Genomic DNA, 16,431 nt, shown 5'->3' on the forward strand with positions numbered 1-16,431 from the left:
GAAGCTTGTTTCCTTCCCAGTATAAGAATTGGCTTTTGTAGTTTGGTTTGCCCTGTTCCCATCATGCACTGGGACAGGAACAGACTAATTTGCATACAGCCAGGTTCTGAAACTGGGATGGTGCAATGAGCTAAAAAACGGTGTTGGATCTAGCCCTGATCTTTTGACTGGGTGAGAGTATTCTGCTTAATTCAGAGACTCTGTCCCTCACCACCCCTTGTTGTAAATATTTTTGTCCACCCTAAGCGTGGAAGGGTATACTCAGACATGAGTCCCTTGCTCATTGCACCATCAGGATTCAAGCAAGCCGGGCCGAAGACGGCTGTAATGCCAGAAACCGGTCCCCGGAAGCTTGTTTCCTTCCCAGTATAAGAATTGGCTTTTGTAGTTTGGTTTGCCCTGTTCCCATCATGCACTGGGACAGGAACAGACTAATTTGCATACAGCCAGGTTCTGAAACTGGGATGGTGCAATGAGCTAAAAAACGGTGTTGGATCTAGCCCTGATCTTTTGACTGGGTGAGAGTATTCTGCTTAATTCAGAGACTCTGTCCCTCACCACCCCTTGTTGTAAATATTTTTGTCCACCCTAAGCGTGGAAGGGTATACTCAGACATGAGTCCCTTGCTCATTGCACCATTAGGATTCAAGCAAGCCGGGCCGAAGACGGCTGTAATGCCAGAAACCGGTCCCCGGAAGCTTGTTTCCTTCCCAGTATAAGAATTGGCTTTTGTAGTTTGGTTTGCCCTGTTCCCATCATGCACTGGGACAGGAACAGACTAATTTGCATACAGCCAGGTTCTGAAACTGGGATGGTGCAATGAGCTAAAAAACGGTGTTGGATCTAGCCCTGATCTTTTGACTGGGTGAGAGTATTCTGCTTAATTCAGAGACTCTGTCCCTCACCACCCCTTGTTGTAAATATTTTTGTCCACCCTAAGCGTGGAAGGGTATACTCAGACATGAGTCCCTTGCTCATTGCACCATCAGGATTCAAGCAAGCCGGGCCGAAGACGGCTGTAATGCCAGAAACCGGTCCCCGGAAGCTTGTTTCCTTCCCAGTATAAGAATTGGCTTTTGTAGTTTGGTTTGCCCTGTTCCCATCATGCACTGGAACAGGAACAGACTAATTTGCATACAGCCAGGTTCTGAAACTGGGATGGTGCAATGAGCTAAAAAACGGTGTTGGATCTAGCCCTGATCTTTTGACTGGGTGAGAGTATTCTGCTTAATTCAGAGACTCTGTCCCTCACCACCCCTTGTTGTAAATATTTTTGTCCACCCTAAGCGTGGAAGGGTATACTCAGACATGAGTCCCTTGCTCATTGCACCATCAGGATTCAAGCAAGCCGGGCCGAAGACGGCTGTAATGCCAGAAACCGGTCCCCGGAAGCTTGTTTCCTTCCCAGTATAAGAATTGGCTTTTGTAGTTTGGTTTGCCCTGTTCCCATCATGCACTGGGACAGGAACAGACTAATTTGCATACAGCCAGGTTCTGAAACTGGGATGGTGCAATGAGCTAAAAAACGGTGTTGGATCTAGCCCTGATCTTTTGACTGGGTGAGAGTATTCTGCTTAATTCAGAGACTCTGTCCCTCACCACCCCTTGTTGTAAATATTTTTGTCCACCCTAAGCGTGGAAGGGTATACTCAGACATGAGTCCCTTGCTCATTGCACCATCAGGATTCAAGCAAGCCGGGCCGAAGACGGCTGTAATGCCAGAAACCGGTCTCCGGAAGCTTGTTTCCTTCCCAGTATAAGAATTGGCTTTTGTAGTTTGGTTTGCCCTGTTCCCATCATGCACTGGGACAGGAACAGACTAATTTGCATACAGCCAGGTTCTGAAACTGGGATGGTGCAATGAGCTAAAAAACGGTGTTGGATCTAGCCCTGATCTTTTGACTGGGTGAGAGTATTCTGCTTAATTCAGAGACTCTGTCCCTCACCACCCCTTGTTGTAAATATTTTTGTCCACCCTAAGCGTGGAAGGGTATACTCAGACATGAGTCCCTTGCTCATTGCACCATCAGGATTCAAGCAAGCCGGGCCGAAGACGGCTGTAATGCCAGAAACCGGTCCCCGGAAGCTTGTTCCCTTCCCAGTATAAGAATTGGCTTTTGTAGTTTGGTTTGCCCTGTTCCCATCATGCACTGGGACAGGAACAGACTAATTTGCATACAGCCAGGTTCTGAAACTGGGATGGTGCAATGAGCTAAAAAACGGTGTTGGATCTAGCCCTGATCTTTTGACTGGGTGAGAGTATTCTGCTTAATTCAGAGACTCTGTCCCTCACCACCCCTTGTTGTAAATATTTTTGTCCACCCTAAGCGTGGAAGGGTATACTCAGACATGAGTCCCTTGCTCATTGCACCATCAGGATTCAAGCAAGCCGGGCCGAAGACGGCTGTAATGCCAGAAACCGGTCCCCGGAAGCTTGTTTCCTTCCCAGTAAAAGAATTGGCTTTTGTAGTTTGGTTTGCCCTGTTCCCATCATGCACTGGGACAGGAACAGACTAATTTGCATACAGCCAGGTTCTGAAACTGGGATGGTGCAATGAGCTAAAAAACGGTGTTGGATCTAGCCCTGATCTTTTGACTGGGTGAGAGTATTCTGCTTAATTCAGAGACTCTGTCCCTCACCACCCCTTGTTGTAAATATTTTTGTCCACCCTAAGCGTGGAAGGGTATACTCAGACATGAGTCCCTTGCTCATTGCACCATCAGGATTCAAGCAAGCCGGGCCGAAGACGGCTGTAATGCCAGAAACCGGTCCCCGGAAGCTTGTTTCCTTTCCGGTATAAGAATTGGCTTTTGTAGTTTGGTTTGCCCTGTTCCCATCATGCACTGGGACAGGAACAGTCTAATTTGCATACAGCCAGGTTCTGAAACTGGGATGGTGCAATGATCTAAAAAACGGTGTTGGATCTAGCCCTGATCTTTTGACTGGGTGAGAGTATTCTGCTTAATTCAGAGACTCTGTCCCTCACCACCCCTTGTTGTAAATATTTTTGTCCACCCTAAGCGTGGAAGGGTATACTCAGACATGAGTCCCTTGCTCATTGCACCATCAGGATTCAAGCAAGCCGGGCCGAAGACGGCTGTAATGCCAGAAACCGGTCCCCGGAAGCTTGTTTCCTTCCCAGTATAAGAATTGGCTTTTGTAGTTTGGTTTGCCCTGTTCCCATCATGCACTGGGACAGGAACAGACTAATTTGCATACAGCCAGGTTCTGAAACTGGGATGGTGCAATGAGCTAAAAAACGGTGTTGGATCTAGCCCTGATCTTTTGACTGGGTGAGAGTATTCTGCTTAATTCAGAGACTCTGTCCCTCACCACCCCTTGTTGTAAATATTTTTGTCCACCCTAAGCGTGGAAGGGTATACTCAGACATGAGTCCCTTGCTCATTGCACCATCAGGATTCAAGCAAGCCGGGCCGAAGACGGCTGTAATGCCAGAAACCAGTCCCCGGAAGCTTGTTTCCTTCCCAGTATAAGAATTGGCTTTTGTAGTTTGGTTTGCCCTGTTCCCATCATGCACTGGGACAGGAACAGACTAATTTGCATACAGCCAGGTTCTGAAACTGGGATGGTGCAATGAGCTAAAAAACGGTGTTGGATCTAGCCCTGATCTTTTGACTGGGTGAGAGTATTCTGCTTAATTCAGAGACTCTGTCCCTCACCACCCCTTGTTGTAAATATTTTTGTCCACCCTAAGCGTGGAAGGGTATACTCAGACATGAGTCCCTTGCTCATTGCACCATCAGGATTCAAGCAAGCCGGGCCGAAGACGGCTGTAATGCCAGAAACCGGTCCCCGGAAGCTTGTTTCCTTCCCAGTATAAGAATTGGCTTTTGTAGTTTGGTTTGCCCTGTTCCCATCATGCACTGGGACAGGAACAGACTAATTTGCATACAGCCAGGTTCTGAAACTGGGATGGTGCAATGAGCTAAAAAACGGTGTTGGATCTAGCCCTGATCTTTTGACTGGGTGAGAGTATTCTGCTTAATTCAGAGACTCTGTCCCTCACCACCCCTTGTTGTAAATATTTTTGTCCACCCTAAGCGTGGAAGGGTATACTCAGACATGAGTCCCTTGCTCATTGCACCATCAGGATTCAAGCAAGCCGGGCCGAAGACGGCTGTAATGCCAGAAACCGGTCCCCGGAAGCTTGTTTCCTTCCCAGTATAAGAATTGGCTTTTGTAGTTTGGTTTGCCCTGTTCCCATCATGCACTGGGACAGGAACAGACTAATTTGCATACAGCCAGGTTCTGAAACTGGGATGGTGCAATGAGCTAAAAAACGGTGTTGGATCTAGCCCTGATCTTTTGACTGGGTGAGAGTATTCTGCTTAATTCAGAGACTCAGTCCCTCACCACCCCTTGTTGTAAATATTTTTGTCCACCCTAAGCGTGGAAGGGTATACTCAGACATGAGTCCCTTGCTCATTGCACCATCAGGATTCAAGCAAGCCGGGCCGAAGACGGCTGTAATGCCAGAAACCGGTCCCCGGAAGCTTGTTTCCTTCCGAGTATAAGAATTGGCTTTTGTAGTTTGGTTTGCCCTGTTCCCATCATGCACTGGGACAGGAACAGACTAATTTGCATACAGCCAGGTTCTGAAACTGGGATGGTGCAATGAGCTAAAAAACGGTGTTGGATCTAGCCCTGATCTCTTGACTGGGTGAGAGTATTCTGCTTAATTCAGAGACTCTGTCCCTCACCACCCCTTGTTGTAAATATTTTTGTCCACCCTAAGCGTGGAAGGGTATACTCAGACATGAGTCCCTTGCTCATTGCACCATCAGGATTCAAGCAAGCCGGGCCGAAGACGGCTGTAATGCCAGAAACCGGTCCCCGGAAGCTTGTTTCCTTCCCAGTATAAGAATTGGCTTTTGTAGTTTGGTTTGCCCTGTTCCCATCATGCACTGGGACAGGAACAGACTAATTTGCATACAGCCAGGTTCTGAAACTGGGATGGTGCAATGATCTAAAAAACGGTGTTGGATCTAGCCCTGATCTTTTGACTGGGTGAGAGTATTCTGCTTAATTCAGAGACTCTGTCCCTCACCACCCCTTGTTGTAAATATTTTTGTCCACCCTAAGCGTGGAAGGGTATACTCAGACATGAGTCCCTTGCTCATTGCACCATCAGGATTCAAGCAAGCCGGGCCGAAGACGGCTGTAATGCCAGAAACCGGTCCCCGGAAGCTTGTTTCCTTCCCAGTATAAGAATTGGCTTTTGTAGTTTGGTTTGCCCTGTTCCCATCATGCACTGGGACAGGAACAGACTAATTTGCATACAGCCAGGTTCTGAAACTGGGATGGTGCAATGAGCTAAAAAACGGTGTTGGATCTAGCCCTGATCTTTTGACTGGGTGAGAGTATTCTGCTTAATTCAGAGACTCTGTCCCTCACCACCCCTTGTTGTAAATATTTTTGTCCACCCTAAGCGTGGAAGGGTATACTCAGACATGAGTCCCTTGCTCATTGCACCATCAGGATTCAAGCAAGCCGGGCCGAAGACGGCTGTAATGCCAGAAACCGGTCCCCGGAAGCTTGTTTCCTTCCCAGTATAAGAATTGGCTTTTGTAGTTTGGTTTGCCCTGTTCCCATCATGCACTGGGACAGGAACAGACTAATTTGCATACAGCCAGGTTCTGAAACTGGGATGGTGCAATGAGCTAAAAAACGGTGTTGGATCTAGCCCTGATCTTTTGACTGGGTGAGAGTATTCTGCTTAATTCAGAGACTCTGTCCCTCACCACCCCTTGTTGTAAATATTTTTGTCCACCCTAAGCGTGGAAGGGTATACTCAGACATGAGTCCCTTGCTCATTGCACCATCAGGATTCAAGCAAGCCGGGCCGAAGACGGCTGTAATGCCAGAAACCGGTCCCCGGAAGCTTGTTTCCTTCCCAGTATAAGAATTGGCTTTTGTAGTTTGGTTTGCCCTGTTCCCATCATGCACTGGAACAGGAACAGACTAATTTGCATACAGCCAGGTTCTGAAACTGGGATGGTGCAATGAGCTAAAAAACGGTGTTGGATCTAGCCCTGATCTTTTGACTGGGTGAGAGTATTCTGCTTAATTCAGAGACTCTGTCCCTCACCACCCCTTGTTGTAAATATTTTTGTCCACCCTAAGCGTGGAAGGGTATACTCAGACATGAGTCCCTTGCTCATTGCACCATCAGGATTCAAGCAAGCCGGGCCGAAGACGGCTGTAATGCCAGAAACCGGTCCCCGGAAGCTTGTTTCCTTCCCAGTATAAGAATTGGCTTTTGTAGTTTGGTTTGCCCTGTTCCCATCATGCACTGGGACAGGAACAGACTAATTTGCATACAGCCAGGTTCTGAAACTGGGATGGTGCAATGAGCTAAAAAACGGTGTTGGATCTAGCCCTGATCTTTTGACTGGGTGAGAGTATTCTGCTTAATTCAGAGACTCTGTCCCTCACCACCCCTTGTTGTAAATATTTTTGTCCACCCTAAGCGTGGAAGGGTATACTCAGACATGAGTCCCTTGCTCATTGCACATCAGGATTCAAGCAAGCCGGGCCGAAGACGGCTGTAATGCCAGAAACCGGTCCCCGGAAGCTTGTTTCCTTCCCAGTATAAGAATTGGCTTTTGTAGTTTGGTTTGCCCTGTTCCCATCATGCACTGGGACAGGAACAGACTAATTTGCATACAGCCAGGTTCTGAAACTGGGATGGTGCAATGAGCTAAAAAACGGTGTTGGATCTAGCCCTGATCTTTTGACTGGGTGATAGTATTCTGCTTAATTCAGAGACTCTGTCCCTCACCACCCCTTGTTGTAAATATTTTTGTCCACCCTAAGCGTGGAAGGGTATACTCAGACATGAGTCCCTTGCTCATTGCACCATCAGGATTCAAGCAAGCCGGGCCGAAGACGGCTGTAATGCCAGAAACCGGTCCCCGGAAGCTTGTTTCCTTCCCAGTATAAGAATTGGCTTTTGTAGTTTGGTTTGCCCTGTTCCCATCATGCACTGGGACAGGAACAGACTAATTTGCATACAGCCAGGTTCTGAAACTGGGATGGTGCAATGAGCTAAAAAACGGTGTTGGATCTAGCCCTGATCTTTTGACTGGGTGAGAGTATTCTGCTTAATTCAGAGACTCTGTCCCTCACCACCCCTTGTTGTAAATATTTTTGTCCACCCTAAGCGTGGAAGGGTATACTCAGACATGAGTCCCTTGCTCATTGCACCATCAGGATTCAAGCAAGCCGGGCCGAAGACGGCTGTAATGCCAGAAACCGGTCCCCGGAAGCTTGTTCCCTTCCCAGTATAAGAATTGGCTTTTGTAGTTTGGTTTGCCCTGTTCCCATCATGCACTGGGACAGGAACAGACTAATTTGCATACAGCCAGGTTCTGAAACTGGGATGGTGCAATGAGCTAAAAAACGGTGTTGGATCTAGCCCTGATCTTTTGACTGGGTGAGAGTATTCTGCTTAATTCAGAGACTCTGTCCCTCACCACCCCTTGTTGTAAATATTTTTGTCCACCCTAAGCGTGGAAGGGTATACTCAGACATGAGTCCCTTGCTCATTGCACCATCAGGATTCAAGCAAGCCGGGCCGAAGACGGCTGTAATGCCAGAAACCGGTCCCCGGAAGCTTGTTTCCTTCCCAGTAAAAGAATTGGCTTTTGTAGTTTGGTTTGCCCTGTTCCCATCATGCACTGGGACAGGAACAGACTAATTTGCATACAGCCAGGTTCTGAAACTGGGATGGTGCAATGAGCTAAAAAACGGTGTTGGATCTAGCCCTGATCTTTTGACTGGGTGAGAGTATTCTGCTTAATTCAGAGACTCTGTCCCTCACCACCCCTTGTTGTAAATATTTTTGTCCACCCTAAGCGTGGAAGGGTATACTCAGACATGAGTCCCTTGCTCATTGCACCATCAGGATTCAAGCAAGCCGGGCCGAAGACGGCTGTAATGCCAGAAACCGGTCCCCGGAAGCTTGTTTCCTTTCCGGTATAAGAATTGGCTTTTGTAGTTTGGTTTTCCCTGTTCCCATCATGCACTGGGACAGGAACAGACTAATTTGCATACAGCCAGGTTCTGAAACTGGGATGGTGCAATGATCTAAAAAACGGTGTTGGATCTAGCCCTGATCTTTTGACTGGGTGAGAGTATTCTGCTTAATTCAGAGACTCTGTCCCTCACCACCCCTTGTTGTAAATATTTTTGTCCACCCTAAGCGTGGAAGGGTATACTCAGACATGAGTCCCTTGCTCATTGCACCATCAGGATTCAAGCAAGCCGGGCCGAAGACGGCTGTAATGCCAGAAACCGGTCCCCGGAAGCTTGTTTCCTTCCCAGTATAAGAATTGGCTTTTGTAGTTTGGTTTGCCCTGTTCCCATCATGCACTGGGACAGGAACAGACTAATTTGCATACAGCCAGGTTCTGAAACTGGGATGGTGCAATGAGCTAAAAAACGGTGTTGGATCTAGCCCTGATCTTTTGACTGGGTGAGAGTATTCTGCTTAATTCAGAGACTCTGTCCCTCACCACCCCTTGTTGTAAATATTTTTGTCCACCCTAAGCGTGGAAGGGTATACTCAGACATGAGTCCCTTGCTCATTGCACCATCAGGATTCAAGCAAGCCGGGCCGAAGACGGCTGTAATGCCAGAAACCGGTCCCCGGAAGCTTGTTCCCTTCCCAGTATAAGAATTGGCTTTTGTAGTTTGGTTTGCCCTGTTCCCATCATGCACTGGGACAGGAACAGACTAATTTGCATACAGCCAGGTTCTGAAACTGGGATGGTGCAATGAGCTAAAAAACGGTGTTGGATCTAGCCCTGATCTTTTGACTGGGTGAGAGTATTCTGCTTAATTCAGAGACTCTGTCCCTCACCACCCCTTGTTGTAAATATTTTTGTCCACCCTAAGCGTGGAAGGGTATACTCAGACATGAGTCCCTTGCTCATTGCACCATCAGGATTCAAGCAAGCCGGGCCGAAGACGGCTGTAATGCCAGAAACCGGTCCCCGGAAGCTTGTTTCCTTCCCAGTAAAAGAATTGGCTTTTGTAGTTTGGTTTGCCCTGTTCCCATCATGCACTGGGACAGGAACAGACTAATTTGCATACAGCCAGGTTCTGAAACTGGGATGGTGCAATGAGCTAAAAAACGGTGTTGGATCTAGCCCTGATCTTTTGACTGGGTGAGAGTATTCTGCTTAATTCAGAGACTCTGTCCCTCACCACCCCTTGTTGTAAATATTTTTGTCCACCCTAAGCGTGGAAGGGTATACTCAGACATGAGTCCCTTGCTCATTGCACCATCAGGATTCAAGCAAGCCGGGCCGAAGACGGCTGTAATGCCAGAAACCGGTCCCCGGAAGCTTGTTTCCTTTCCGGTATAAGAATTGGCTTTTGTAGTTTGGTTTTCCCTGTTCCCATCATGCACTGGGACAGGAACAGACTAATTTGCATACAGCCAGGTTCTGAAACTGGGATGGTGCAATGATCTAAAAAACGGTGTTGGATCTAGCCCTGATCTTTTGACTGGGTGAGAGTATTCTGCTTAATTCAGAGACTCTGTCCCTCACCACCCCTTGTTGTAAATATTTTTGTCCACCCTAAGCGTGGAAGGGTATACTCAGACATGAGTCCCTTGCTCATTGCACCATCAGGATTCAAGCAAGCCGGGCCGAAGACGGCTGTAATGCCAGAAACCGGTCCCCGGAAGCTTGTTTCCTTCCCAGTATAAGAATTGGCTTTTGTAGTTTGGTTTGCCCTGTTCCCATCATGCACTGGGACAGGAACAGACTAATTTGCATACAGCCAGGTTCTGAAACTGGGATGGTGCAATGAGCTAAAAAACGGTGTTGGATCTAGCCCTGATCTTTTGACTGGGTGAGAGTATTCTGCTTAATTCAGAGACTCTGTCCCTCACCACCCCTTGTTGTAAATATTTTTGTCCACCCTAAGCGTGGAAGGGTATACTCAGACATGAGTCCCTTGCTCATTGCACCATCAGGATTCAAGCAAGCCGGGCCGAAGACGGCTGTAATGCCAGAAACCGGTCCCCGGAAGCTTGTTTCCTTCCCAGTATAAGAATTGGCTTTTGTAGTTTGGTTTGCCCTGTTCCCATCATGCACTGGGACAGGAACAGACTAATTTGCATACAGCCAGGTTCTGAAACTGGGATGGTGCAATGAGCTAAAAAACGGTGTTGGATCTAGCCCTGATCTTTTGACTGGGTGAGAGTATTCTGCTTAATTCAGAGACTCTGTCCCTCACCACCCCTTGTTGTAAATATTTTTGTCCACCCTAAGCGTGGAAGGGTATACTCAGACATGAGTCCCTTGCTCATTGCACCATCAGGATTCAAGCAAGCCGGGCCGAAGACGGCTGTAATGCCAGAAACCGGTCCCCGGAAGCTTGTTCCCTTCCCAGTATAAGAATTGGCTTTTGTAGTTTGGTTTGCCCTGTTCCCATCATGCACTGGGACAGGAACAGACTAATTTGCATACAGCCAGGTTCTGAAACTGGGATGGTGCAATGAGCTAAAAAACGGTGTTGGATCTAGCCCTGATCTTTTGACTGGGTGAGAGTATTCTGCTTAATTCAGAGACTCTGTCCCTCACCACCCCTTGTTGTAAATATTTTTGTCCACCCTAAGCGTGGAAGGGTATACTCAGACATGAGTCCCTTGCTCATTGCACCATCAGGATTCAAGCAAGCCGGGCCGAAGACGGCTGTAATGCCAGAAACCGGTCCCCGGAAGCTTGTTTCCTTCCCAGTAAAAGAATTGGCTTTTGTAGTTTGGTTTGCCCTGTTCCCATCATGCACTGGGACAGGAACAGACTAATTTGCATACAGCCAGGTTCTGAAACTGGGATGGTGCAATGAGCTAAAAAACGGTGTTGGATCTAGCCCTGATCTTTTGACTGGGTGAGAGTATTCTGCTTAATTCAGAGACTCTGTCCCTCACCACCCCTTGTTGTAAATATTTTTGTCCACCCTAAGCGTGGAAGGGTATACTCAGACATGAGTCCCTTGCTCATTGCACCATCAGGATTCAAGCAAGCCGGGCCGAAGACGGCTGTAATGCCAGAAACCGGTCCCCGGAAGCTTGTTTCCTTTCCGGTATAAGAATTGGCTTTTGTAGTTTGGTTTTCCCTGTTCCCATCATGCACTGGGACAGGAACAGACTAATTTGCATACAGCCAGGTTCTGAAACTGGGATGGTGCAATGATCTAAAAAACGGTGTTGGATCTAGCCCTGATCTTTTGACTGGGTGAGAGTATTCTGCTTAATTCAGAGACTCTGTCCCTCACCACCCCTTGTTGTAAATATTTTTGTCCACCCTAAGCGTGGAAGGGTATACTCAGACATGAGTCCCTTGCTCATTGCACCATCAGGATTCAAGCAAGCCGGGCCGAAGACGGCTGTAATGCCAGAAACCGGTCCCCGGAAGCTTGTTTCCTTCCCAGTATAAGAATTGGCTTTTGTAGTTTGGTTTGCCCTGTTCCCATCATGCACTGGGACAGGAACAGACTAATTTGCATACAGCCAGGTTCTGAAACTGGGATGGTGCAATGAGCTAAAAAACGGTGTTGGATCTAGCCCTGATCTTTTGACTGGGTGAGAGTATTCTGCTTAATTCAGAGACTCTGTCCCTCACCACCCCTTGTTGTAAATATTTTTGTCCACCCTAAGCGTGGAAGGGTATACTCAGACATGAGTCCCTTGCTCATTGCACCATCAGGATTCAAGCAAGCCGGGCCGAAGACGGCTGTAATGCCAGAAACCAGTCCCCGGAAGCTTGTTTCCTTCCCAGTATAAGAATTGGCTTTTGTAGTTTGGTTTGCCCTGTTCCCATCATGCACTGGGACAGGAACAGACTAATTTGCATACAGCCAGGTTCTGAAACTGGGATGGTGCAATGAGCTAAAAAACGGTGTTGGATCTAGCCCTGATCTTTTGACTGGGTGAGAGTATTCTGCTTAATTCAGAGACTCTGTCCCTCACCACCCCTTGTTGTAAATATTTTTGTCCACCCTAAGCGTGGAAGGGTATACTCAGACATGAGTCCCTTGCTCATTGCACCATCAGGATTCAAGCAAGCCGGGCCGAAGACGGCTGTAATGCCAGAAACCGGTCCCCGGAAGCTTGTTTCCTTCCCAGTATAAGAATTGGCTTTTGTAGTTTGGTTTGCCCTGTTCCCATCATGCACTGGGACAGGAACAGACTAATTTGCATACAGCCAGGTTCTGAAACTGGGATGGTGCAATGAGCTAAAAAACGGTGTTGGATCTAGCCCTGATCTTTTGACTGGGTGAGAGTATTCTGCTTAATTCAGAGACTCTGTCCCTCACCACCCCTTGTTGTAAATATTTTTGTCCACCCTAAGCGTGGAAGGGTATACTCAGACATGAGTCCCTTGCTCATTGCACCATCAGGATTCAAGCAAGCCGGGCCGAAGACGGCTGTAATGCCAGAAACCGGTCCCCGGAAGCTTGTTTCCTTCCCAGTATAAGAATTGGCTTTTGTAGTTTGGTTTGCCCTGTTCCCATCATGCACTGGGACAGGAACAGACTAATTTGCATACAGCCAGGTTCTGAAACTGGGATGGTGCAATGAGCTAAAAAACGGTGTTGGATCTAGCCCTGATCTTTTGACTGGGTGAGAGTATTCTGCTTAATTCAGAGACTCAGTCCCTCACCACCCCTTGTTGTAAATATTTTTGTCCACCCTAAGCGTGGAAGGGTATACTCAGACATGAGTCCCTTGCTCATTGCACCATCAGGATTCAAGCAAGCCGGGCCGAAGACGGCTGTAATGCCAGAAACCGGTCCCCGGAAGCTTGTTTCCTTCCGAGTATAAGAATTGCCTTTTGTAGTTTGGTTTGCCCTGTTCCCATCATGCACTGGGACAGGAACAGACTAATTTGCATACAGCCAGGTTCTGAAACTGGGATGGTGCAATGAGCTAAAAAACGGTGTTGGATCTAGCCCTGATCTCTTGACTGGGTGAGAGTATTCTGCTTAATTCAGAGACTCTGTCCCTCACCACCCCTTGTTGTAAATATTTTTGTCCACCCTAAGCGTGGAAGGGTATACTCAGACATGAGTCCCTTGCTCATTGCACCATCAGGATTCAAGCAAGCCGGGCCGAAGACGGCTGTAATGCCAGAAACCGGTCCCCGGAAGCTTGTTTCCTTCCCAGTATAAGAATTGGCTTTTGTAGTTTGGTTTGCCCTGTTCCCATCATGCACTGGGACAGGAACAGACTAATTTGCATACAGCCAGGTTCTGAAACTGGGATGGTGCAATGAGCTAAAAAACGGTGTTGGATCTAGCCCTGATCTTTAGACTGGGTGAGAGTATTCTGCTTAATTCAGAGACTCTGTCCCTCACCACCCCTTGTTTTTTTTTTTTAAATATATTTTTATTGCAAAATTAGAAACCACAGGATACAAACAATCAACCAGTGCACTCGTGACATCCCCCCGTCCACTAAGAAATCCAAACCATACACAGCCATTCAGCCCGCATCCCGGGGGCCGGGCGGCATGTCATTACATTTAATAGGAAAAGCACGGTGCACGTCCCACGGGGACCATGGTCGAAAAGTCGTTGTACGTATCTGCTTTTATCCCCCCCCCACAACAACATCTCCGTCAGCCATCCCAGAGGTAAACAGTGACACCGCTCATATCGGGGCCTGCCCTAGGTGCTATCGTTCTTTCCCGCCTGGCTACTCCCTCCAGCCCTTTCATACTCCACCCTGTACCAACCATCCTAGTAGAGTCAAAGCACCCAGGCGGCTACCATCCAGTGGCTTCCGTCCCACCCCGAACCCTCATGAACCAGTCCCCCCCAAGGCCCCCCCCCCTGGCAACTGCTGGGCGTACGCCTCGTCCTGTCAAATTAGATGGAACCACCACAGTGCGGAAGATAGCACTTCTGTGTTCGCCCCGTGGTGTCCACCGGTTTAGTTCTCCCCATCCTCGTCGTCCACAAAAGAATCTCGCAAGGCCTGCACCACTAGCTCCCATGCACGCGCCGCTTCCAAAACTTTCTCATTCCCCATCTTAACAGCCTGCCGCATCCGGAGCACACTCTCACAGGCAGACCACCGCAGCAATTCATTCTTCCATCTACGCAGCGAGGGCCCCCCCCTGGACTTCCAATGCCACGATATCTCCCTCTGCGCCAATATCAGACCCAGATCAAGGAACTTGCTCGTCACCTTGGTGCGTTTAGTGTGCGGGAACCAGAGCAGCAGGCACGCCGCCATGTCGAATTCCACTTCCCTATCTGTCACTGCATTCAGGAGTCCCCCTACCTCCGCCCAATAGGTCCCCAATTGCGGGCACTTCCAAAACAAATGATCCATGTCCGCACCCAGAGACGAACACCGTGGGCATCGAGCATCCCGCACCTGGAAGTACCGCTGTAATTTCTCTGGAGTTAAATAGGCCCTATGAAGCACATAGAAATGCACTTGCTGAAAGCGCGCATTTCTCGTGCCCTTCCACGTGCGCCGCAGGATGTGTCCCCAAGCCGTATCCGGTATGTGCCGGCCCACACTCTCCTCCCATTTAGCCTTGAGCCCCAGGAGTGGCTCCAGTCCCTCATTCAACATCCTATTATGGAGGCATGTCACAGCTTTGACCGTGCCCGCTGCCATCACCACATATTGGCACGCCATAGTCGTCGTGGGTTCTACGAGCCCCCCCTTCCAGTGCTTCTGTATGGCAGCCACCACCGCCGCGTGCAGGAGGAACCCCCCGTCGGGCAGCCCGAACTGGTCCCGGAGCGCCTCGAACGGTGCCAAAGCCCCATCTATGTACAAGTCGCCTACCACCTGTAGTCCCGCCTCCTCCCAATCCAGCAACGGGGACCAATCTCCTCCGTGCGGCAAGGCCGTCAGCATGCCGATCGGGATCTCCGGCGCATAAGGCCGCGAAGCCCTCGCTCTCCGAAGGCTCCTCTGCCAACACAGCCGGAGCGTCCTTTCCTCCATAGTGAGGGCCCGCAGCTCAAGCCTCTGCTGCATGACAATATAGGACAGCACGTGGCGTTGTATCCCTCGGTCCCGGTCCTCCTCTGGACCCCGGAACACCCTAGCTACGTTCTGTGTAAGAACCTGCAGCTGCGCCGCTAGATAATACAGCTCGAAGTCAGGCACAGCCATGCCCCCTTCAACCTTAGGGCGGAGGAGCGTGTTCAGGGCCACTCTACGGCGGCCGTGCCCCCATAAGAAGCCAATAATCATCGATCTCAGGTCACTGAAGACCCCTTGGGGAATCCAGACAGGCAGCGTTCGGAAATAATAGAGGAAGCGGGGGAGCGCCACCATCTTCAAAAGGGCAATCCTACCCAGAACCGTCAGCGGGAGGGTCGACCAGAAAGACAAGCTGCCCCTCAGTGCCCGAACACAGCGTCCAATGTTGCCCTCCAAGAGGTCCGCAGTCGCGTGGTAGATGCGAACACCCAGATAGGTAAAACAAGATGGCTCCCACACCACGCCCAAGTCGCCGCCAGGAACGGGCGAGTCCGCTCGCAGCGGGAACACACAAGTCTTCGCCCAATTGACCTTAAGGCCCGACAGCCGGCCGAACTCCGACAATAGCTCCATCGCACCTGTCAATGCCCGCGAGGTATCAGCCAGGTATAGGAGCAAGTCATCCGCATACAGCGATATATAATGCCACTGCCCGCCTCTCGCTATCCCCGCGTACCTGACACCCGACCTCGCATGGACCGCCAAAGGTTCCATCGCCAGAGCAAACAACAGGGGGGACAGAGAGCATCCCTGCCGCGTGCCCCTGCCCACCGGGTACGCCGCAGACACCAGGCCGCCCAAACGCACCCTCGCCGCCGCCGAAGCATACAAGACCCTCGTCCACCTGCGGAACCCCTCGCCCATGCCAAACCTCTCCAAAACTCCGTCCAGGAACGGCTCACCACCCCTTGTTGTAAATATTTTCATATGTACAAAGCACAAATTGTGATTCGCTAACATACATGACTTGGTCCCTGCTCTGTGGGAGAAAATGAAGGACAAAAAAGAGGGACAAAGAAGAGGGAGTCACCACTAGTAAGCAAACATTTTTGAAGGCCAATCCAAGTAACAAATTAAAAAGCAATGTGCGGGATGTAAGCCCACAAACTATATATAACAGATCTTGGAGGCTCGACTTAAAAAAAGACTGAGCAATTAACCAGATTTCTGAAATTTTAGCCAGGTTGTTGACTGCTTGCAAAGTCTTTAAATGTGGAAAGTTATTTAGGGGGAGAATGTTACAGTCAGTGACTGAAATTGAAATATCAAAGTGCTGGTATTGGTATGTCATTTCATAGGAACTCCTTGCTATGAAGAAGTACTTGCGTTGGCGCATTAAAAGCATTGCACCACTGCTTAAACGTGCTGGCCCAAACAAAAG

This window comes from Lissotriton helveticus, chromosome 7, assembly GCF_964261635.1.
Source record: "Lissotriton helveticus chromosome 7, aLisHel1.1, whole genome shotgun sequence".
NCBI classification, from domain to species: Eukaryota; Metazoa; Chordata; class Amphibia; order Caudata; family Salamandridae; genus Lissotriton; species Lissotriton helveticus.